This window comes from Tupaia chinensis, unplaced genomic scaffold (assembly GCF_000334495.1).
Source record: "Tupaia chinensis unplaced genomic scaffold, TupChi_1.0 Scaffold000088_1, whole genome shotgun sequence".
Classification (NCBI taxonomy): Eukaryota; Metazoa; Chordata; class Mammalia; order Scandentia; family Tupaiidae; genus Tupaia; species Tupaia belangeri.
The window spans coordinates 2,400,440-2,426,534 of record NW_006159550.1 but is presented as its reverse complement, the minus strand read 5'-3'; the positions used below and the strand labels follow the sequence as shown (position 1 = coordinate 2,426,534).

Genomic DNA, 26,095 nt, shown 5'->3' with positions numbered 1-26,095 from the left:
TCTCTCTGGCGAGTGTGCGCGCTCTATAGCAAAAATCTCTCTAATGAAAAAAGAAAAATCTCGATAGCAGATACTTTCATAGGAACCAATTGTAAGGGGACAGTCACATTCTGAGCACGATCAATAGCTAGCAGTCAAAACTTTGACAATTCTTGCCACCACCATTCTCCCCCTGACTTCTCAACATTTATAAATTTTATATTTTCTGGCACCAGCAGATGGTGTAGTAGTTATGTCACTAGACTCCCACGTGAATGACTATGGTTCAAGTCCTGGACCCAGTGGCTTGAAAATCTTGCTGGGTGCATGTCCAAGATCCTGGGAGGAGAATGGAGTAGAAGGGATTCCAGCGTGGCCATACCCCCTGGGGGATGATTTCTCACTTTCCCTCTCACTGTCTCTGTCTCTCTTTCTCTCTTCAGCACATGCACCCTAAGGTAAAAACCTCTTTAAAAACGTTTTTAAAAATGTTTTCTATGTAAGTGCTATCAATTGAAAACTGCCTCTCAAAGTGAACCAGGATATATGTAAAACTGCTATCAAAAATGTGTTTTAGGGACCAGCAGTTAGCGCAATGGCTACGTCACTGGACTCCCATGTGGTCGACCGCGGTTCACGTCCCGGACCCGGTGGCTTAAAACTCATGCTGGGTGCGTGTGCATGTGTACCCAAGATCCCAAGAGGAGAATGGAGGAGAAGGAATTGCGGTGTGGCTATCCCTCCTGGGGGGGTGATTTCTTGCTTTCTGTCTCTCTGTCTCTCTCTGTCTGTCTGGTGAGCACATGTGCCCGAAAGCAAAAAAAAAATAAAAATAAAAATAAAACCTCCCCCAAAAAGAAAAGTGTTTTATTAGGAAGTATAAACTATTTGATTGCTAAGTCCTAAAGGAAGTGGATGGTCTCAAGTTGACATGGTCTGACTATCTGTTTTTTTCACTAATTTTTTAGGGGTAGAAACCATGACTAAATTAGCTTTATGTAAGGAATTCTGATAATATGGCAGTCTTCTTGTATCTAGTAACCTAATACTTATAATGCCTTCAGAGATAAGTAAATCTCAAAAAATCCATTAAAAGAAGCTTAGTCCTAACTAAAAATTGTAAATTTAATATTGAGATTTACTTGGATCAAATTATTAGCCACAAACTTAAGACAGATCCAGGAAAAACCCTGTGAATTGATCACAATAGTTGGGAAATAGTAATATGTCTATAAACTCTTTTTCTTTCTTTTTAAGAAACTCTTTTATGTTTTATTTCATGAGAGAGAATTTCAGCTGTGTGTAAACATAAGAGGGAGGAAGAGAGAGAGAGAGAGACCTTCATGAGTTGTGCGTATGCCACGATCCCCTCCTTCACCCCTTTAGCCGTCCAGGATCTTGGGTGTGCATGCTCATGTGTTTCAGGTTGCCTTAAGCTCTGAACCTGGCCAGCCAATGACTTCCAGCACTACAGCTGAGTATGCCACCAACTGCACCACCAGTGTGGGGTCTGGTATTTTTCCTTTTCTTTGCTGCGTGTAGCATCATCTCCAAAGTAGCATATGAAGAAAAACTAAAGGTATTTTTTTTAAATGCATGTATATATTTTAAATTGCTAGGTTTCAAAGTGAAAAGTTGTAATTCAGAGTGAAACATTGTAGTTGTGTTATAATTTTATTACTTAGATTTTGTTTATAATTAAATTCTAAAAAAATGCTAGATTCCATAATACTTTGAATTTTCTAATAGAGTCAATAAGTAAGTTATTCATTAAAGCTTGTGAAATTTGAGCGTGTTATCTCAGATGAACATAATGACTGTAGTATGCTGAGACTACAGTTCAAAAAGAAACTGATTCAGTGAGTAACAGAAGAATAAAATGACTACTATTAATGTATTCCTTAATGATGATTTTCTGTAAGATATATGTTGTAGATTATATTTAGTTTCATGTATTTTTCATAACACTTTTGATTACCAAGAGAAAATTATTATCTCAGCTGCAAGTTTGGCATTTTCATAAGTCATTTGGATTAATTTGGCAATCATGTTGGATTTAAGAGCTATATCAGATAATTCTCTGTGGAAGTAAGTTTAGAGGAAACTATAATTAATTCTTGTGATAAAAATATACAAACAAACGGGATACAAATGGCCCCACGTGTACACAGGGAAGGCCTTCAAAATAATTAACACCCATTAAGCATAGTCCTTTCCCACAAATTGTCAGATGCTGGCCATGGCACTGGAGTATTGTCATATAAGCTGCATCCTGAACTAGGTGTTAGCCCTTTTCTGGATCATTTGGAATTTTAGTGGGATCTCACGGAGGGCACAGAGGATGCAGGACAGCAGTTATTTACAAACTAATATGAAATATATTCATATTTTAATAACCAAATATGGTTGTACACAAGCCAAATATTAGCCTTTGTAAATACTTAGTAATCCATAGTAACCATTTGAATCATTTTTCATTATCTTTACCATGCAACTCAATATATTTTTATAAATGTAATCTTTCCTGACTCTGGGACTTCTGCTATCATGATTAATCTATAAGCTCAGGGCATGTACAGAAGAGAATACCAGATACAATGCTATATATGTGATATCTGAGATTTCCATTTCCAATAACGGGAAGACTATTTTATAGCATGTTTCTTGCCAAAGACAATAAGACAAACTTATTTTATCATTAAAAATATATATGGTCCAGTAATCTCACCCAAAGGATAGGAAAACAGAAAGACATTTGCACATCCATGTTTATTGCAGCATTATTTAAAATTGCTAAGACATGAAATCAACCTATGTGTTTAAAAACTGATGACTGGGTCAAAAAACTGAGGAACATATATATTATGGAGTATTATTCAGTCATAAGAAATGATGAGAACCTATCATTTGATTCAGAGTGGATGAATATAGAAGACTTAATGTAAGCAAAATGAACCAGATATTTATTTGTTTATTTATTTAGAGCCAGACTTTGAAAGATACACACTATATAGCCACACTTAATATGTAACAAATGTCTGCACTCTATGGCAGAAATGGAAAGATCTAAAGATATGATAGTGTAAGGGAGGGCAGTGTGGTAGAAAGTGGATGGGTGGAGGGTGGGTGGAAGGGGCAAAAGGTAGAAACATTTAACAGACAAAGGAATGTAAAGTGCTCTGTTGAAAAAGTTTCATAATTTTTTGTTTTATAAAAATTAAAATGAAAAAAGTCTGTTTGAAAGCACCAAAGAGCTACCAAGGAAGTTATGTCTTTGGGCCAATATCCCCAAAACAAAGTAAACACTGAAGTAAGCCCTATATTTTTCTCTGCTTAGGACATTACCATTTTTAAATTTTTTGGTGCACAGCATGAAAACCTGCCAGAAAGTGGTGACTTAGAGCTTGTACCAGTTTTGATGGCTTTGAGCTTAGGGACACTTAAGGCAGCCAGAACTTAAAGGACTAAGATCTTAGAGAAAAAATGGATGCTGGAGATAAACATAAGATTCTGAAAGGTGGAGAGAGGGCAGATAAGGCAGTGAGTTCCCTGGAGTTTCTTTTTGCCTCATATGTCCCAAGCTAGGTATTGGGGAGGCTGGCAACCAATAAATTCAAGGTGGTTCAAAAACCCAAGAAATGTGAAAGAACCAGAAAAGAGGCAGGCTTAGCATGACAGAAATTGTTTAGACATTAATCCCCTACTTCAACCAAGCATCATGGGAAAAACTTCAGCTCTACCTGCCCCTCTGTCAGCAAAGGCAGTGTGGAGAGCCAAGACTTTTTACCCTTAACCAGCTAAAATGAGACCCACCCCTAACATGTATTTACATTGGGGCTACGTTAGAGAAAGCCAGGTGGGGGACCTGGGTTTTCATCCCTATCTGGCAATAATGAAACCTTCTCAGTCAAAGTGGAGACCAGTGGAAGAACAGACTTTACCACCCAGTGGTAACAAGTCATTTCTACTCATCCTGCTGAGGTGATGTGAGAGGAGGCCCAGGGGAAAGTCTGACTTTCCTATCTTCCAGCAATAACAAGCCATGCATTCCACCTGCTATCAGTGGAAGCCATGTGGGTAGAAGGCATCTCTCCCTGCAAGCCAGGGTATATCAAAGAGCCTAATAGGGAGCCAGAATTCCCACTCCTGCCCAGCAATATTGAGGAGTCATTGATGCCTACTGAGTGTGAATAGAAACCAAATGGGAAATTTGGGCTTTCTCCCCCATCTTTTTTTTTTTTTTTTAAAGAGGTGTTTGCTATAGGGCACATGCGCTCGCCAGAAAGACAGAGAGAGACAGAGAGACAGAAAGCGAGAAATCACCCCCCAGGGGGGATGGTCACACCGCAATCTCTTCTCCTCCATTCTCCTCTTGGGATCTTGGGCATGCACTCACATGCGCCCGGTGTGACTTTTAAGCCACCAGGTCTGGGATGCAAACCGCAGTCGACTATGTGGGAGTCCAGCGACATAGCCATTATGCTAACTGCTGGTCCCTCCCCCATCTTTTTTCAATGGTAAGGGAGCCTTGCCCCCCCCTTGCCCTACCATGCCAGTATGGTGTCAAAGGAGGCCTTCTAAAACAAGATTTAAACAAGATCCAGTCTCATAATACCCGAAATGTCAAGATCGTAATAGAGAATAACTGTTACTACCAAAAAAACCCAAAAAAACAAAAAAAAAAAAGAAAAATTTCAACTTGATTGAGAACAGGCAATCAACAGATGCCAACTTTGAGAATGTATGGATTCTGGAATTATAAGATAAAGATTCTTCAAGCAGTCATCACAAAAATGCTCCAGCAAATAATTATGGACACTTTTAAAACTAAGGAAAAAGTAGAAAGTTGTAGCAGATAAATAGACCTTATTTGCAAACATGGCCTCTCTGTGAGGAGGAGCATGCCTGCCATGAGTAGACATTCTAAGGTTAGCCTTGGCCTTTACTGTGATTTGGCCCACTCATGTCTTCTCTTGTGAGAGTTCAGGTAGGGCTGTTACCCTACCTACCTCCATTGGCCAATGAGGGAACATGAGTCCTTTGCATTCTCCTAGCCAAAGAGTCTAGTTTGTGGTTAGACGCATGTCCAAATGAGGATAATTAGAAAAAATATGAGGATTCTTGCTGGAATTATTGGGAAAGATACCCTTTTTTCAGTTCGATCTGTTCAATTACTAAAATGTAAGCACGAGTCCTTGGCTATCATACTTGCAGTCACTTGGCAGGGGCTGTGGAAGTGAGCTAAAGGACAAGAATAAAGCTATGAGGCCAGCAGATGGAGTAATGGTTATGTCTCTGGACTCCTGTGTGCTCGAGTCCTGGACCCAGCGGCTTAAAACTCATGCTGGTCATGTGTGTGTATATCCAAGATCCCAAGAAAAGAATGGAGGAGAACGTATTGTGGCATGGACTTCTCCCCCAGGAAGTGATTTCTCGCTTTCTTTCTCTGTTTCTTCAGCAAGTACATGCGCCCTTTAGCAATAATCTCTTGCTCTAAAAAAAAAAGAAAAATGTGATTAGAATTGGGATCTTGGTGACCCTTGAATGCATCCCCCCCTTTTTTTTAAATTAGATTTTCTCAAAATTTTTCATTTATTTTGTTGTGGTAAGAACACTTAGCATGCCCTCTTAACACATTTTAAAGTGTACTATGCAATACAATATTAATAATTATAGGAATAACGTTCTATAGCATATCTTCAGAACTATTTAATTTTGCTTAATTGAAACTTTATGCCCATTGATTAATAATTTCCCATTCCTCCCTGCTTCTTAGCTTCTAGTAGACACAATCTACTCTTTGATTCTATGAATTTAACTATTTAAGGTACTTCATATAACAAGAATCATTCAGTATCATGTCTTCGAGGTGCAACCATTTGGCACAGATTTTCAAATCCATCAAATTTTATATGTGAGATTTCCTTCTTTTTAAAATTTCCACAATATTTATTTGCATGCATATGCTACATTTTCTTTACTCACTCATTCATAAGTGGACATTTAGTTTGTTTTCACATCTGAGTTCTTGTGAATAATGCTGTCATGAATACTGAAGTGTTAACTATCTCTTTGAGATCTTGATTTCTCTTCTGGATAAGCATTCAGAAGTGAGGGGGACCAGCAGTTAGCATAATGGCTATGTCGCTGGACTCCCACGTAGTTGACTGCAGTTCGAGTCCCAGACTCGGTGGCTTAAAACTCATGCCGGGCGCGTGTGTGTGTGCCCAAGATCCCGAGAGAAGAATGGAGGAGAAGGGATTGCGGTGTGGCCATCCCCCCGGGGGGTGATTTCTCGCTTTCTGTCTCTCTCTGTCTGTCTGGCGAGTGCACGTGCCCTATAGCAAAAACAAAAACAAAAACCTCTCCAAAAAAAAAAAAAAAAAGTGAGACTGCTAGATTATATGGTAGGTTTTGATTTAGGTTTTTGATTCTGGTGGCTTGCTTAAAGAGCAACTCAAAGAAATTGAGGATTCTAAACAGAAAAAGTCAACTTCATATTATAATTTTGTAGATTAAAATATAGAAGGAAGCTAACCTTTGCAGCACGCCAGTTGTTTTTAAACACCTGCGTTAGGCTTCATACTCATCAACTCATCTCCTTCTCGTAAGATGATTGTGGAGATTGTGATTTCTATATTTAACAAATGATTGAAGGAGTCGTCTCTGAGAGATTTTTTTTTAAAAAAATGTGTCTAAGTCCCTTTAACTAGTAATTGCCACAGGAAAAATTCAAGAAGTGGCTGCTCCTAAAACCTGCCTTCAAATTGAGATTTATCATATATATGTGTGAGGAAGATTAATTATGTTACAGAGAATTACTTCATCACTGAATTTTCACTGCTATCGTACAACATTAAGATGTATCCTATGAAAAAAGCCAAATATGAAAAAGCCAAATACTTAGTAGTGAGCCACCATGCAAGAGGAAAGTTATCTTTCTTTTCCTTTATTTTAGAATTATTTATTTATTTATTTATTTTTATTTGACCAGAGAGAGAGAGAGAAAGAGTGCGAGCAAGCAGGAAAGTGAGAAAGCAAGTCGTCAGGTTCGGAACTCAAACCTCAGTCTGCCATGTGAGAGTCCAGCGCTCTTAACTACCACACACCACACCACCTGCTGGCCCCAAGGATAGTTTTCCTAAAATGTATTTTCTCTGAAAGCCTAACTCATATTTAAAGAACAAATCCAGCAGGTAATATAATGATAATAGAATGGGTTACAAAATTTACCAGCAGACAAATGAAATTAATTTGAATGTGATAGTGAAGTAATTCAAGGATACTATGCTACCATATGTACATAATAATAGAAATTCTGACTTTGCCTTGTTAAAATAGAGAGATTACCAATGATTTTTCGGAAACACTCTTATAAATATTTGAATGTGATCTGTTTGGGATATAATGCTGTATTCTGTCTTTGGACAATAACTGATGTGCATTATTTCCATCTGTAAGCAATGAGATAAATTACTTTTTTGATACAATCCTTCGATTTGCTAGTCAAAGAATATTACAAATGATTGAAAGGATTTATAAAATGAGGTGACTGAGATTTGTTCTTATTTTCTTGCAGCTGAAATCATAATTCACTTAATGCTTCCAGGATATGGAGGAGCTAACAGATGTCAAAAGAGCAGAGAAAGCTATTTTGCAAAGATTATTTAAAAGCCAAACACAAATCTTTTACAAAATTTATATACTTTATTATCAGACATTAATTATCTTTCATAGAAAATGCATTTGCTATTTACATAAGATATATCTTTTTAATTAAAAAAAGTTGGTATGATAAAGGTAAATAAAACTACCTGATTAAAATTAGTGTAACACTAGTTTGTCTTTATCAAACACTATTATTATAAACTTTGTCTCTTTAACTCTTTATTGTCTACACAATGCAGACACATAATTTTGCTTATAGAAACAAAATAAATAAAAAGCAAAGAATGCTTTCATTTGCTAGTTTGCTTAACCAGCTTTATAACTGATCAGAGTTTTCGGAAACTGCCATATAATGTTGGATATTTTATTCAATAAATTAAAAAGCTGTGGATGTACTTTAGTGATCTAAGGTCTAGCCTGTTAGGCTCACTTAGGTCAATTTGAAATGTTTGAAAGAATAACTGTCATATTGCACACTATAGTTGAAAGCGATAGATAGTCATTTAAGATGTAAATTCCTAGTTCTATTTCTGTATGTCCCATGTAAACAAACAGCACAATGTTGGCAAAATTTTACAATCAAGGCAAAAGTCTAATAAAGACAGGAAAGGATAAAAAATGGAAATATTTCTGGATTTACATTTTGTGTTACCTCAGTCCAAATTCTTACCATTAAAAAAATCCAAAAATAGGGACCAGCAGTTGGTGTAATGGCTATGTCACTGAACTCCCATATAGTCAACTACGGTTCGAATCTTGGACCTGGTGGCTTAAACTTATGCTGGACATGTGTGCGTGAGTGCCCAAGATCCTGAGAGGAGAGTGGAGGAGAAGGATTATGGTGTGACCATCCCCCCTGGGGGGTGATTTCTCACTTTCTGTCTCTCTCTGTCTTTCTGGCGAGTACACACGCCCTATAGTAAAAACCTCTCAAAACAACAACAACAACAAAATATACTTAACAACTCACCTTGGCTGCCACCCATTCTTCTAAATGTACTACTTAAATGAATTGATTTGTTCCGGACAGATGCTCCGTGTGGAATTAAACAAGAATACTACAAATGAAGTGACTATTTGACCTTTCACATGTCTATATTAGTCCTCTTTTGCTGTCCCAGTCCCTTTTCTTTCTGGGGTAGCTCTTCCCACACACATGGAAATCATGAACAAAGATTTTGATCCTGCTGTCTGGTCACATGTGACTGGCCAAGAGTTGACCTGACATGGATAAATATGAGGCATTACCACAGTAGATCTGCAATTACAGTGGAAAAAATAGTTTTTACCTGGTGGCCAAAGCTGCAATGATTTAATTGAAAAAGTTGATAAATATATCTAAAGAATTATCTTGACTTTAGAAATATGAAGACATGTCTGTCCCTTAGAATAGAAAGGAAAAGTGTACATTTAAAAATTTTTCATCAGACGCAGGGGAATGTAAGGAGTTTTATGGAAGCACTGTGGTTTGTACACATCCCAATTTCATCCATATACTCAGAGACTCATTACCAAGAATCCTGGATCCTAAGGCAGATTACCTTGTTCATATTCAGATTTTGTGGTCAAAACCATCGATTTGCTGAGAAAGACACCTCAAGGAGTCTTCGGTTTGTCTTATTCCCCTTGTTCTGATTCCATCTTCATTCGCAACCTATTAGTTTTCACAAGGAAACTATGCTGATAGAATATGCTGGTCCATCTGTCAATGGCTTCTGATGCAAATTAATAGTCTCTTTTTTGCAAATATGTTTCTATATAGCTGACTATATGTGGAGAATGGGCCAATCATGGAAACAAGAATATCTGTGTTCCACGTGACAGCTAAATACCTGAAAGTGCAGCATTCTAGTGCTGTATTAGTTTTAAAGGCAGGTTGATTTTTAGTCTGTTAGTTTTGGTTCAGAGCCCAGTTGGAACAAAAGTCAAGATCTACACCAATTGTTCCCAAACCTTTCAGTGTATGGAAATTGCTGAAAGAGACTTAGAAGTGTGGATTCCTGTGCTAGAGATTCTTAAGTAGATTAGGCACCATCTAGCTGTTAGCATTTTTCCTCTTTTCTCCCTTTTTATTGCCAGAGTGTGTGTGTGTGTGTGTGTGTGTGTGTGAGAGAGAGAGAGAGAGAGAGAGAGAGAGAGAGAGAGAGAGAGAGAGAGAGAGAGAGAGAGAGAGAGAGAGAGAGAGAGAGAGAGAATGAATGCATACTCCCCAATGGGACTTGGTCACACCATAATCCTTTTTCTTTCATGTATCCTATCAGAATTTTGAGCACACAGATGCACATGTACCCCACATGCTTTTCAAGTTGCTGGGCTAGTATTTATACACACACATATGCATGCACACACACACACACACACACATATATACACCCACAAACATAGAGTAATATACATACACACCCACTCAATCAGGGAGCGTCGTTACAGCATGTAAAATGACTTTTCCCAGGATGAATACACTGCATATTCGTCAGCCATTGTTAAGTTCCAGTACATGGCACTTAATCACTTCACCAGGGAGTCAGCCCATAAAGTCTCTAAGCTATTTGTATTGATATTTTGAAACACTCCCCAGATGATACCCATGTTTGGGAACTTCTGTCTTAGACTCCACCTCCTTACAATATTTGTATGTGACTTCTTTTAACCATTTTTTAAAAAGCCATAATTAGATTTAGTGAGTTGCAAGATTTGCCTGCATTACACTCATAAAGTTGGCCTTAGGTGGAATTTCTGGCTGAATATCCATAATATACATGTTTGGGTTTGTAGAAGAGGTTGAGTGGGAATGACTGCAACAAAAATGCAAAGTGGCAGTGACATCAGCCAAGCTGCCTCCTTAACTCCGGAAATTCTAATTAGATATTTGTTAAGCCTTATTGCTTTATGTCCCGTGTCTTTTAACTTCTCCTTCGTATTTGTCAAGTTATGGTCTCTTCTGCTGCATGTTCCTTCAGTTCTCTTTTGCAAGTCACTAAATGTTTCTTCAGCTGTATCCAATTTAATGTTTGACCTTTTCATTGACTTTTTTTGAAAATCAAGTCACTTTTATTGACACACCAGTAGACCAACCCAGGTTTGGAAGGGATGATGACATTAATACAGTAATTGTCATCAAAGCAAACGAAAATACAAAGGTATCTGAAATGGCTTTATGGTGACGTGATGCCTTAATAAATTAAGGAAACTGGTTGCTCATTAATCGCTCTCTCATTTCTTATTTTTCACAAAGTCTTCTCCTTGACTGAGGTTTTTGCTCAGGAATGGCCTGGCTATCATTTTTTCTTCGAAAGAGGAGACTGTGCCGATGCTGAGATTCTTCTCGATGCCCTTTCCTCCAGCAGTAACGGTGTGGAGAAATAGTTACCGCCCATCTCCTGTAACTTAACAAAGGAACTTTCCACAACTGCTTCTTTTCCATTGGTTGCATCCACAAGGGAGGAGACAAACTGCGCACTGGCATGTGCCATGCACAGAGTGGCAGTGCCTACTCCAGCCTTAGCCTTGATCACTCTGTGCCTGCCTCCTGGATGCGTCCTGGGGAAAGTCCACCTGGGCCTGCACTGGGAGGTCAGGGGGTGATGGTCTTTCCAGCATGGCCGTTGATTAGGAGAACGCTGGCTCAGTTGGATTCAAGTTCTTCAGGTCAGCAACAAAAGCATTGGCTCTGACAATGTCCAGGGTTGTCACACCGAAGACTTTATTGGGGTTATATACTCCATGTTTCTTGAAAACTCCCGATGTGATCAGGACAGTGGAGTGAACCGGGTTGACGATGACACAGTTCAGGGCTTCAGGACAGGGCTAGGCACAGGCTGCAGCCAGGTGGCACGATTGTGATCTTGGTGTTGAACAGACCATCTGGCGTCATGACTGGTTTTCTGGGGCCTCCAGGTGGAATAACCAGCACATGGCAACCTCTCAGGCAGTCTGGCAGCTGTTGGGGCCCAAGGTGGCCTTTCACATTCACCCTGGTTTCAGTGTGGCTCAGGTCTGTAGCTACCCCGGGCATAAGAGCAGCACCATAGAGGGTCAGTTTGCTCCCTAAGGGGGCGGCTCTTGCAGGGCGGGCGAGGGCGGAGAGCGTGGCTGGGAGGTGAGATGCAGACCCGCTGGCGCAGGGGCTGGTGTCGAGCCAGTTTTGATTGACTTTTTAATTCAGTGGTTTTATTTTTCATTTCTAAAAGTTATGCTTTCAAATATTTATTATCTTTGTGGATTTGTTTTCTTTAATTTTTATTCCTTCTTTATTTTTTTTAAACATTTTATATATGGGAACCAGCAGTTAGCATAATGGCTATGTCGCTGGACTCCCACGTAGTCGATGGCGGTTTGCGTCCCGGACCTGGTGGCTTAAAACTCATGCCGGGCACGTGTGCGTGTGCGTGCGTGCCCAAGATCCCGAGAGGAGAACGGAGGAGAAGGGATTGCAGCGTGGCCATCTCCCCTGGGGGGTGATTTCTTGCTTTCTGCCTCTCTGTCTCTCTCTGGTAAGCACACGCGCCCTATAGTGAAAAACCTCTAAAAAACCCCCAAAAAACAAAACCAGAAACATTTTATATAATGGATCTGATACTCTACTAACTGACTTATTTGAGAAACTGATCTTGTTTGCCCCTTTTGCTTTCTCCATGGTGATTTATTTCTGGGTATGTTTTACATACTATGTTCATTGATCCTTTACCTTCAGAATTCTTTGGGATCTACACTTAAGAGCACATTCCTTTGTGTTTATATCTGGTTTGTACCTTTGATGCTTTAATACTAAAGGCTCTTTATAATTCATCTTACAATTTTTGTGACCATAAAGTGGTGTGAACTCAAGCTGCAAGCTTTATGAGAACCTGTGGTATAAATTCTCAAGGAAATTATTTTATTACCCATGCAAAATCAGAGTGAAGCATAGAATTTTTCTTACCCTCGTGCCACGTGAGACAAATCATGTTTCTAGTTTACCATCTCACTGGTAAATGCTGGTTATAGCATTTTCAGAACCCAGCTTTATGGAGGGATACCAAATATGACTCCTGACCTTGTATAACCCTTGGATTCTGTCTTCTGCTCTCCATGTGCTCCTTTATACTGTAATTGTAACTTAATAACATTGGCAGATGCTCTTGAGGAAGCTACTGGCTTCAGAACTTAGAAACATTTTTTGATTTGCAACCTATTGGTCCTCCCCTTCTCCCTCACTGGTTTACCTCCAGGGATTTTCGTTTTCACTTGTTTGCTAACTCAGCCACACATTTAAGATATATATCCTAACACTTTAAAAGGTCTTTTGGATTTTTCAGAATCTATCATATTTCCAAAACAGAAAGGAGTTTTGTTTTCCATATCTTATTTTTCACCACAGACACTTTAATCATATAGCACAGGAATGTACACTTCCTGATACTTTCATTTTTTTCCCCCGATAAGTAAACATATTCCAACCTAGAGTAGCAGTTCCTCAAATAAAGGTTCCATAGAATACCAATTTATAGGTGGTTAAATAAGCTTGGGAAACACTATGTTGAAATAACAAATTTCATTATTGTAGAAACTGCGTGGTGTGTAACATACCAGAATACTTGAGCACCTTTGAGGGTAGGAGAACCCACATGACTGGTCTTTTCTGAGGTAACTTGAGGAAAATAAAGATACAAGTGAAGTCTCCAAGGCAATAGGCAGCTAGTAACCGTGCCAGGACTATAGGCCAGTTTGCCGAACTCTCCCTTCCTCTCATCACAGTGACACTTTAGGTCCATAGCTACATGGGAAACTATTTATTTAGGGTTGTCAGAACAGTCATGCAGCACTTTTGCATAGAAAAATATGTCATGACTTTCCCAGTGACTCAATAGTAGTACCCCCTCCTCAAATGTGTATGGAACTGGTCTTCTTTTACTATCTGGAAGGAAAGTTGGTGTCTCTCCTTTCAAATGGCTGAAAAAGAATGCCTTCAAAGATTTTCAAGGAAAATAACATCTGAAGGAGAGGTTCAAGGGTTCCAGATCTTGACCTGAAGTAGAAAATGGATGGTTTCATTAGGCTTCAACCCAATTTGACACAGAGATATTGTAATTCTGTTTGATTTTTAAGAGGTTTTGTGTTCTCCTGAAATCATAGTTTTTAGTTGGCAGGGAACAAACTCCCAAGAACAAGTTGTGACAGAACTTCTTTAAAAACTGCTTTTGGATTTCAACCAGCAGAATGTGCAGTTTCTGACTGTTAGTGTATTCTTCCTGCTATTACAGAAAACGGTCTGTGGGAACTTGGGAAGGTGAAGTGCAATGTTATTTACATTTTTGTGCCAAAACATTATGAAGCAAGATAGTCAAACATGGTGAGTGAGTGCAGCATAGGAAAATTAATAGGAACATTTTGAATATGTGATCTTTTACATGAAACAATATAAATGAAAAGGATTCTGTCGAGGTACTTTCTTGACCTCTTTTAAATGCTTCATTTTCTTTTCTTTAATTTTTCTTTTTTTTATTTTTAACACTCTCAGTTGTTTATAATAACCCCCTTTGAATCTTAGACCTCAAAGTTCTTTGTTTTTAGAATTTCCATTTCTCTTTTTGTTTGTGTACAATTATTATCTTTCAGTGAAAAAAAAAGAAAAGCATAGTTTCTTGAGCTCACTGTAGAGTCAGTAAAAGATGTCTAGTAGCATTGCAATAGGACACTGAGTTTAGGTATTGGTTTGGAATGCAGATGTTGGTGTCCCATTCAGTCATCGGTTCATGAAAATACGTGGATCTGTATAAAGGTATTCAGAGAGAAAAACTCTCTGATGTTGGATGTTGTAAGGAGAACACTGCCAAGCAAAGGCTGGGAAGTAAACTAAGAATTTCCGAGAAGGATTTTTGGGGAAATGGCAACTCATCAGACTGCACTAATAAGAACCAAATTATGGAAAATGCATAATGATGGCAGAAATGAGGAAGAGAATATGAGCTTTTCCTCTCTATGAGGTACCAGGTTAAGCACTGTACGTACATTATGGTATTATTCCATTTGTGCCTCAAAAGCTAGGAGGCAGCTTCTTCATTATCTTTCAGAGGAGGCCTAGAAAGCTACAGTATTTTGTTTAATAACTTGCATCATCCAAGGCAAATCAGAGACTCAAATCAGTTTGTTTTTGCTGCCATATCTCAGTCTTAAATACTAAGATATATTGTCTGCTCTAGAAGAGGTGATTATAGGATTACAGGTGAGATCTTTTTTATGTTTGACATTTTTGGAGAAAGAGTTTGACTTTAAGCTGTGAGTCTAGACCGGTAAAAGTTGGCAGCCATGGGACAGCCCAGCAGTTTAGGAGTTAGACAAGTACTAACAAAGAGAATGCCAGTGTGTGTAAATCAGCAATAGATGAGAGGAGGTAGGGTCTCTGAGGATAAGCCTGGAAGCCAAATATCCAAAGGGTAAGGCAGGGGTGAGACTGGGGTTGACTGGAATACAAGCAAAGTGTGAAGTATGTCGGGGGATTTCTTAAAAAGAATTTTCTAGTGGTTATGATCACATTTCCTCAGTCTATAGCCTACAGAGCATTATGAGGACATCACTAAAGTCTTGAGCTAAATTTTCACACGTAATAGGATAGAGAGGAGAGTGGGTATGCAGTTTAATTTCATGCATATTAGATTAGTGTTTATAAAATAGCACAGTGCAGGCTGACTCTATAGCATAGTTGTTAAGGAAGCTGGATCTCACATGGTCCACAACAGTCTGAATCTGGACCCAGCAGTTTGAAAAATATGCCGGGTACATATACATGTATGCCCACAGTCTTAATGAATGGAGAAATGGAGGAGAATGTATTGCGGTGTGACCATACTCTCTTTTGAGGTGCTTTTTCCTTGTCTGTCATGTGAATGCACATGCTCTCTGGCAGTTAACATAATAATAATAATAAAAAATCGTGAACTGAACTGTATAATTACCTTTCTTCTTCTTCTTCTTCTTCTTCTTCTTCTTCTTCTTCTTCTTCTTCTCCTCCTTCTCCTTCTCCTTCTCCTTCTCCTTCTCCTACTCCTTCTCCTTCTTCTTCTTTCTAATTGCTATAGGGTGTTTGCCTTTGCAGGAGAATGAAAAGAATGGGAGGTTAAGGAAGAGGAGTAGGTAGTGAGAAAGCACTCTCTGAGGAGATGGCCACACCACAGTCCCTTTTTCTTCATCCTCCTCTAGGGATTTTGGGCATGTGCATACACGTGCCTGGGGTGTTTTACAAGTAACTGGGTCTGGGACTCAAACCACACAGATGGATATGTGGGATTCAGCTGCCTTAATCACCACACCACTGGCTGGCCCTACCACTGACTTTTGATATTCATATTTAACTTAAATACACAGATTTTTATGGTTAACAGTAATAGCCCCACATTAAATTCCTATCTTTCTTTCTCGCAAAGCCTGCATACTGGGAAGTCCTTCCAAATTTTTCATGTGGAAAATATGACTACTCTTTTTATAATGCACAGTTACTCAATTACCTAACTTGAGATTTTTCCGACTACACTGGTATCTTTTCTCTGAAATGCTTTCTTTTCTTGTATTCACTCACTGGCTTATTGGCCCATCAGTAACTATGGTTTAAAAATGTAATCATCCTAAATTGCTCTTCACCCTCATCTCTCACCTCCCACTGGTCAACAGAACTCTCGATTCCACATCATCTCACTCTCTCTAATTTATCCTTTCTTCGCCATTCCTACCTTCTCCATTACTTCCACATCACAGGCAAGAGGGCTCTTTCACATTCGACTTTTGGATCAGACACTGATTTTCAGCCTACTTCTCTGTGATCAAATGTATAAGATCACATAATCAAAAGCATAGATCCCAGAAGGAGTAGCCAGGGGTTGCTTTGTTTAAAAGGGGTGTTGTAAGTGGTAGGTACTTGTAGGATGTGGGACTTCTCAGTATTAGATTTATACTTTGTATACCCTTTGTTTATAGATCATAATTCACATTCCATAGCTTGGAGCATAAGGACTTCAGACCAGGGGCCACACCCAAACTCATGTAGTCATTCAGACATACTTACAGCTTCTCACAGTTATATGGCTTCATGTTATTTCCACTGTTCAAAATGTGCACCCTGTAATGTCCACCAGGATCTCTAATACCTCCTTTAGGATTCAAGCATTGGCCACTCTGATGCCATCCTCAGCTACATGGAGGTTCAGAGTCTCCTTGCTAGTCACCCCAATGTAGAGGTATGATTTCGGGCATTTATCAAATGTAGAACAGTAACAATAATAGCTTGCCCTTCTGTCTTCCCCTCCCCAGTGATCTTCTTGAGCATAGACTCATATTTTCTCTTTTAATCTTTCAGACCTTGCATTAGATTAACAACTATCCATGATGAATGAACGATTATGTTAAGTAGTTACGAAAAAAGATGACTCTGGTCGCTTTGGTACAGATTCTGTTGTTTCTATGTTGCATTCCTTTCTTGTGAGATTCTTTGAGAACTGTATAGATAAATAAATATTTTATAAACAAAAAGATATGTTTTGAATTGCCATGGCAGAACATCAAGGTGTTGAAAGGATATAGGAAATTTTTTGTTAGCAATAGTAAAAGATAGTAAGAATTTATTGCTTACTGATAGCCTCAATCAAAGTAAGAAGTAAATTTTAACCTGCTTGACAAATAATACATACAGTGCTATTGGGTAATATTTCAAAGTATATTGGTGCCTTGGATTTTAAAAAATCTTTTGTTTTCTTTACCACTGTAAGATTCAAATATCACTTATTTTTTACTTATTTTTTTACTTATTTTTAAACTTATTTTTTGTGTCCTTCACGCTTTCCATATTCTACTTAACCTTTCTGAGCACTGTAATCCCTACCTTGAGGTATGGGAAATGATACCATCTCATAGAATTATCAAGCCAATCCAAGGAGGCAAAATACTTATGTTACCCAAATAGTGACTAACACAGCACTTAATAAATAATAAATTTTTCTTTCTTTCTCTCTCTCTTTTCTTTTCTTTTCTTTTTTTTTTTTTAAATCACTTTTGTTAGATAATTGTGCTCCAAAGTGTTAGGTTCACAAATACATAGTAATTGTCATCTGTCATTACAAATTAAACTAACCTAGCATCACAGAAAAACCTGCAGGTCTTTGCTTTAGAAAGATTGCTGCAGACATAATGGATGAACTTTCCTCTGTTAGAGGTCAATACTATGGCCAGATTGAGCCCACAGGTACCTAAGGCAGAGGAACTCCTATGAGGCAGGGTGGATCATGGGCCCAAACACATCTCCAATCATATCTAAAACTCCCCGAAAGGCTACCAGAGCTGTCTTTCCCATGAAGGGCATCTGGAGTTGGGTCCTCCTTTTTGTGTACCAAGACACCATTCTTCAGTTCCATCAAATTGGTCCTCTTATTTATCCAAATGCTCACATCAAACTTTTTTTCTTAAGACTAACATCAAGGTTATTGTAAAATTATGATAGCTTTCCTGTACTATTTCTTGCTTTAGAATCTCTTGAAAGCTTCTAAAGAAAACATGTTTTAAATGTCCTTTGCATTTTGTATGAAAAATTGACAGAAGTATGTTTTCTTAAAGAAAATTACCCAAACAACCAAAGGAAAAATGAAACTGAGTAAAGGGATAGACAAGGGTTGGTTGATGGTTGACATATGAAACCCTTTAACATTCATAACATATTTAGGTTATTTGAGCTAAAAAGGAAATTGCTAAAGATTAGGTTTATAACACTTGATCATGTCTCAGAAGTGCTACCCTATAAGACTTGTCAAAGAAAGAGAAAAAAAGAAAGAAAGAAGAAAGCAATCGCGTTAGGTAGCCTGGGTTTTGCATCCTATTGTTTATTCAGTTTTTCAGCTGAGGCAGTTCAGATTATGGCAGTAGATTTATTAATTTTTCTGAAAACCTGGCATGAAGGAGCCCTACCCTTGGCACATGCCTAGAAGATGCAGAGAAGGAAGTTTGTGAAACAAGCAGAATGCTGAATACCTGCAGTGAGAAAGTCATTACCAGAGCAAACCTGTCCCAAACAAAGCCAGGTAATATAGACTTTGGAAGGGATAGAATCCTGAAAGTCAGTGAGATTTGATTCAGCATCTTTTTGTTCCAAGGAAGATTCTTTTTTAGCACATATGCCATGGCGGCTATAGTCACTGTGGGCCTGAGAAATGACATTGTGCTCCAGGCAGACATTTGTCTTAATTTCTGACACTGGATAGTCATTGTTGTGGAGGTCCAAAGAGTTGTTTTCACCTACTCAGACAGAAAGTAGGATTTATTACTTTCTCTTTATGTAATGATGGGGCCTATAGCCCTCTGGAACCATCTTTTAAAAAATGTTTTACTAATTCGTTTTATATATTCAGTCACTGTATATCATCACAGCTTGTGAAATGAATTTTCCCAGCATGAATACACAGCACACCAGTCCAGTTAAAGGTGTTATCATACATATTATCATCAACAGACAATCGTCCATTTCTGTGAGCTGAACAGTGAGCATGGCCTTGTCTCTAGGTGATGTGGTCTTGGGGACAGGACACAAGGCAGGGGTGGAGGTGGAAGATAGTGGTCAGGATCTTTTGAAGTCTGCTGTTCATTCTGGATACCACAGAAACCAGGGTTTGATTATTTTCTGCCACATTAACTATGGGTTCGACTTTCTCTCTGTGTTTATTTATTTATTTCATCCGTGGATGAGAGAGATAAAAAGAGACAGCACGATGAAAATCCCCAGCAGAATCTTGATGCTCTGCAGCTCAGCTGTCCCTGGGTGACAGGCACGTGTGTCCCTAGCATGATCGCAGAGGGCTCTGGACAGGAACCTGGAGCTTTCCCATGTGGGCCAACCTCATAGATTGTTCTGTTTGGCCTTTGTACCACCATCTGGCCCCCAGTGTGTTCTACGCAGGAGTGTGTACAGGGCATATGCAAGGGTCAATTATGTATGTGGAAGTTGAAGCTATAGTATTCTAAGTTTAATACAATGATTATGAAGTGTTAATGATGCTTCAGACACTGCCTTAAGCACTTTACATATATCAGTTAATTCAATCATATAACCCTTACACTAGCCCTGTGTAGTCATTGCTATTCTTACCACCATTTCAGAGATGGGGAAACTGAGGTAAAGACAGTTACACTCCTAGCTAAGGTCACAAATTGGCTTATGCTCCTGAAGATGATCCCAAGCTATCACGTGGCAAAGGTAGACAATGTGTTAAATGCGAACCAGATCAGCTTGTTCACACAGGGCAATGGTTCTGTTGTGAGCACACACAGAAAGAAGACACGTCAGAAAGTGCCAAAAGTTTGTGAACATTCTTGGACAGAGCAAAAAGGTTAAATGCTTTGCTGCTCTCTCTTTATTATACCCACTATCACTTGGACATTTATAAAATGTGTTCTTACCTGCAGCCATTTCTCATTCAGCAAATCTTGCTGGAGTTTGGTAACGACAGTTATGTATTTCCAAGCAATTCAGAACATCTTGGGGGAGTCTGGGGAATATTATATTAGATATCCGAGATCTGTGTCTTATATCCACAGACTTAGGGTTATTGGAGAAGGATAGTAAGAAACTAAAATTATTTTCCAAACAACTTCCCCATCCAGGATCTTATAGATCTGTCTTGGTAAGAAACGTTGCAGCACTTAAATTCTTCTTTATGAACAGGTTTCCCTTGGATAATGAAGGTGAACCTTGGAGAGGCTGACAATAGCAAGCCAGTCCAAAATCTTAACCAGGAAAATGCAGGCTGATTTTTTCCCTGGGAGGACACCCCTTCTTCTGCGTGGTACAGCAGGTGGCAGTACATGCTTCCTAGAAATAAGGTTAGGAATGAAAGCTGTGGGACATTTCAGATTGGGCTGAACTTTGACCTCATGTTTACATGCCTCGGACATAGGAATGAGGAAAAAATGAACAATCCTAAAGATGTTATGAAATATGTGGTTTATCTGATATGCTCAGAGCCCTCTGGGCCGGGATTTATACACTAAAAATGACCTCTCAATTTCTCTGAAGGAGAATCTGACCCCACACATCAGCCTAGATAGCCTTTTTGAACAGGAAAAGAATCTGCATATAGTCTTACATACCTTCTAGCATATCTTAGGCGTGGTCATGGAGAAATCCAAACATTAAAAGTGAAAAGAAGACAAAAACTGTTTCTGATTAAATGAATTTGAAGAACAGACTTTTTTAAAAATTTTTTTAAAAGAAACAGTGAATTGGAGTAAAATTAAGCTAAATAAGAGGAAACCGTGAAATTTTGTAGACTGTGGAATAGTCTCACTGGGAACATTTTGGAAGTCCCATCCCTTAGTCATTTCAAACTAGACCAGACAAATGACTTGAAGATGGGCTATCAGAAGCAAGGTTACAAAGAATGGAAGGATGTATTTTTCCTATCCCCCATGAAAATTTCCTTAATGGAGTCTCTCTCTGTCTCTCTCCTTCTCTCTCTCTCTCTGTCTCTGTCTCTCTCTCTCACACACACATACAGACACACACAGACTTTCAAATTTTCTCTTCTGACTTTTCTATTTGATCATCATCAAAATAGCTTTTTAAACCCCCAAAGCCGTTTCTATTGCTGGATCTACATTTACTGTCTGTTTTGGTCTCCCTTTTCCTTCATTATAGACAAAGTTTTCTGTTAAGACTATAAAATCCTTATAGTTCCCACTTCGTCATCTTTAAAGCCTTGTAAACACCTTCCCCAGTGAGTCCTAGGGATTGCCAGTCATGAGCAGTTGAGCTTCCTTTCCGAGACTCCATGGAGAACAAAGAGGACAACTAACTTCTGATCAAATGGCAGTTTAATGGCTTTAATATACCCAACATGAAAACCACGGAATATTCCTCCTGTTCCTTGAGTAACACACACTTTTTATAAATAGCTGGTAGAAGTCACAATATTGAAGAGCCAACTTCTTGCTAATTTGGAGCTGAAAGTGAAGATTTTAAGTATCACCAACTATTCCTGCACTATCTTATTCAGAATTTAGCCTTGGTGTTTTTTTGTTGTTGTTTTTTGTTTTTGTTTTGTTTTGTTTTGCACTAGAAGATATATAAATGACCAGATTTTATTCTTTTTGTCTTATTTTCTATTAGTAGCTACAGTAAGAAACTCAACTACCCATTAAAATGCACTAGCTTTGGTTCCCTGATTATGGGAAATTAGGAATTTGTTGCATGGTTCTTTGCAAAAGCTAGCTGATGCTCACAATTATGATCAAACAAGATTCTCCATCTTTCCCCATAACATGTAACAATAAAATAAAGTGCTAATACCAATAATAATAATGATAATAAATCCACTATAGAGTACTTACAGATATGTCAGGCCTTGCACAAAGTCCTTCATAAATATTGTCCCATTGTATGCTCTTGACATGTAAGTCCAGTGTTATTTTGCTGATGGGCAGCTTGATCTTAGAGAGGTTCATTACACCCAAAATCATAAAAGTATGATGTGGTTCCATGATTCAAGTCAGTATTTTCTGATTCCAAAGCTTGTGTTTTTTCCTCCTCTATTCAATAATTGTCCATGCGAATGCATGTGTATCTGTGTGTGTGAAAGAGAAAGAGAGAGAGGGCTGAGCACCCTCTGCAGGGTCTGCTCATGCCATGATCCCCTTTCTCCAGCCCTTTACCTTGTCAGATTTTGGGCACTCACACATGTGCCTGGTATGTTTCGGGCTAACCAAGCTGGGGTTCAAACCTTGGTTGTCATATGGAATCCATTTTCTCTGGAACAGCACATTATTGTTGTGTCAGAATGCAAACACAGTTTGTGCTTTATTCATTATTATTATTACTTTTTTCCTTGTCAGAGTGCATGCTCGCCAGAGAGAGAGAGAGAGAGAGAGAGAGAGAGAAAGAACCCCTCAATGGATTATCAACATAGTACAGTCCCTTTTTCTCCATCTCTCCATTCTGTCAGGATTTGGGGCATGCATGCACACATGCCTGGTATGTTTTTCAAGTGGCTGATACCATGTGGTAGGCTATGTGGGATCCAGCTCCCTTAACCATAGAGCATGGGGCTTGTGCTTTTAACTACCTGCCATGTGTTTCAGAAAAGCACATATTCATTTCAGTCTAAGAAAATCATTCTATTTCCTGCGTCCCTCCTTTACCTCACATTATATCTTCTTATCCCATTTCCATGATGAAATAAGAGTCTACCTTCCAAAATAATATCTTCAAGGATTCAAAAAGTGGGCAATAACAATTGTTATTAATTTCGCCAGTGATGGATATAGTGACAAACATAATACCATGAAAATGGCAATAAATTATTTGGATAACCCAAAGGAATTGAGCAGTGAATAAAATCATATAGTAAATTGAAAACCAGGCCCAGTTGCCATGGTGCAGGTACTAGGGGCACTGCTGCATGATGCTGGAGGTCACATGGGAAGCTCCAAGTTCTCTCTTGGGTCTATCTGAACATGCCAGGTGTGCCCACGATCCTGGGCTGGCCGTACAACATGGGAGAGAATCACAGAGTGATCTTGTCAAGCCTCTTTTTGTCTCTTTGTATTTGTCACTCTCTCATTTGCTCATAAAGAAAACAAACAAACAAAGCACTTTCAGCATATTAGTACTGTTGCATTTGATCTTTTCAAATGCTAGTTTTATTCAACAGTGTGGAGCATAGTGCTATGATCTGTAGTAAGAAGAGTAGTGCATTAATTACATTTACTTTTAGAAGAGGAGGAATGGAGTGGTTTATATTGTCTTTTCTACCTGGTCATCTGGAAAGGTCAACATCAAAACCAAAGCAAATTCACTTTCCAAGTAAAAAGCAGTCCATTATAGTATGGACACTAAATGGAACAGGGGGACCAGCAGATGGTGCAGTAGTACACACTGGACTTCCACATGGCTGGCTACAGTTCATGTCTTGGACCTGGTGGCTTCAGAATCATGCCAGATGCATGTATGTGCATGCCCAAGATCCTGGGAAGAGAATGGAGGAGAAGGGATTGCAATGTGACCATCCCACCGGGATGGTGTGTGTGTGTGCGAATTTTCACTTTCCCTCCTGCAAGTACACATACTCCAAGGCAGAAACCTCTCAAAAAAAACAAAAACAAAAACAAAAACAAAACAACAACAACAACTAAATGGAAAATGGAATTTTGAGGCAAGAGTATTTTATTTGTTGCGCAAAAGTGTGCATCATAATCATCTGAGAATTGATGACTGCCCAAGAGAGAAAAGTGTGTAGACTTCTTTCTACCTTTCAAAACCTTACAAATCTTGGCAGCATTGTAAATTTTGTGTGTAAATATAACAATGGGTGTGAAACTAACAGAAGAAATGCTCACAAAAAATTAAGGCCAATGTTTAGGTGAGCAGTAAAATATTAATATTGTTGTTTATTCTCTCCTCTCCAAGGAAAATGCAAGTTCCAAGAGGATGGATACTTGGCATTTTCTAATTGCTGTTTGTCTAGCACCAAGAAAGTCCCCTATAATGGATGCTTAACAAGTATTTCTTAGATAATGTGATTAGACAGAGCATCTAGGGGATGCCACACCTCTCCCTGCATCTATTTCTATGTGGGCTGAAATAGTGAGATCATCTACCTTCCTCTTAAGAATATCACTGTCAAGGCTACTGCCCTTCTCAGACAAAACACATTCTTTCAGTGCAATCAACATTGTGGGTGATTCAGAGACTGAATATCTTAAGTGAAAGCAGCTGTTAGAGGACAGGATAAGGTACTCAAGGACAGAATCTTGTCATTTACATGTTCTGAAGGATGCCTAGCTTCCCATGGATAAACACAGAGTCCTAACTTGCCATAATAGAAGAGAGTGCCACTGTCATAGAAGTGCACTGTGTTTCTCCCAACTCGAGTACAGAAAACCAAAGTTGTCACTACGAGACCGATTCTGCACACATGTGGAAAAAATTTAATTCATTAGTAATGTTAGAAATGTTAAGAAGACATTTGGGGGTGAAGAGAGGCAGGATATGGGAGCATGCAAAACAAGTCCTGTTTCATCTGAGCACCAGGATCCATTAGTTTTCCATTGTGTGCTGAACTTATTCTCGATCTGTTTTCACTTTTACTTGTGGTCAGCTTTGATATGTCTACACGAAAACATACTTCAGAAGTAAAATGACTTGGTCTTTCTACAGTATGACTTTAGACAGTTGCAGTTTAAGGATTCACTGACTCCTGGATTAGTTTTCTCATGCCTGCTTGAGGCATGGCTGGTTAATGTTCTACAAAGTAAAACGACATTGTCTTTAAAAACGCATGAATCCAACCCTTGAAACTAGGCTCTGGTCCAAAACCATGCCCGTATATCCTCATGCTTAGCTCCCCAGTCAAACTGTGCCCTCCAGGCATTCTCACGCAGTTTTCATTGACTACAGTGGACTCATCTGTGTGTGTCCAAGTGTAGAATCTGGCCGGCTGCATGGAACATACTGTTTGGGTTTGGGCACAAAGCCCAAACAGCATTGTTTACTACATATTTATATGGGTCTTCACCGATTTTTGGACACTAAAAGAGATGAACTCACAGCTTCTGTATAATTCATTCATCAAACAGACATGATAATTTTGTTTCTTGAGTTTTGTTAGAAAGCAAGGCAACTTGCTGGTTTACTGTCTGGAAGCCAGAATATGTTTGGGGCTCTCTGCCTCAGTCCAAGCTGACATCTCCCGCGATGACAACACCTTTTAACAAGGTGACTTGCTTTTACACAGAGAGAGGTACATACAAACACTTATGCCTATGAGGGTATTCCAAAGACTTTAAGATTGGTTTGAATCTTCTTAAAGGTTCCCTTCAAAGTTCAAGTTTCTGTGAACAATTTGAGAAGGAACTGCTTTGGTATCCAGACATGAGTCTAGCCTAGAGAACTGTCAATACTTCCACTGTCAGGAATCAATATTCTTCTGTGCAGTTGGCTTAATGGCAATTGTCATTTGTTTTATGTCCTTGTGAAAGAGCACATATTCCTTTGGGGTACTTTTCAGTATAAAAATTCTAGTGCTTTGCTTTGAACATCTTAAATGGTTTCATGTGTATTATCAAGCTATTGTAGTAGCATAGAATGGGGTGTTTCTCTGACTTAGTCTAGAATAATTTGTTTTTGTGTGTGAAATACCATTTAATGAGTCTCAGAGACAAACACCAGAAATGTAAAGCAGTGAGAAGGAAAGGGTCCTTCATGTAGTGCCCACATTTTGAAAGCAACTTGGGGAATCTTCTGAGAAGCAATAGCTATATATACTTCCAAATCCTTAATTATCAAGTATCTGAGTGAAAAAGAAAATGTTTAATGAGATCTTTCATCTGTGAAAATAACCTAAAAGCTTAAAGAAATCTCAAGGTTACAAGTATGTAGGGCTAGACAATTTGTACTAACTTATTGATTTTAAGAAGGGGATACCCTATGATATTGATGAGG

General features: G+C 38.8%; 1 protein-coding gene and 1 pseudogene across 1 annotated transcript in view; one reads left to right on the top strand and one right to left on the bottom strand.

Annotated features, from left to right (window-relative positions):
* The window catches only part of SUGCT (succinyl-CoA:glutarate-CoA transferase), a gene marked incomplete at its 5' end in the record, with an annotated part of 825,119 nt that overhangs the window by 739,316 nt on the left and 59,708 nt on the right, over window positions 1-26,095 (top strand).
* On the bottom strand, window positions 10,861-24,327 carry LOC102496048 (malate dehydrogenase, mitochondrial pseudogene; annotated as a pseudogene).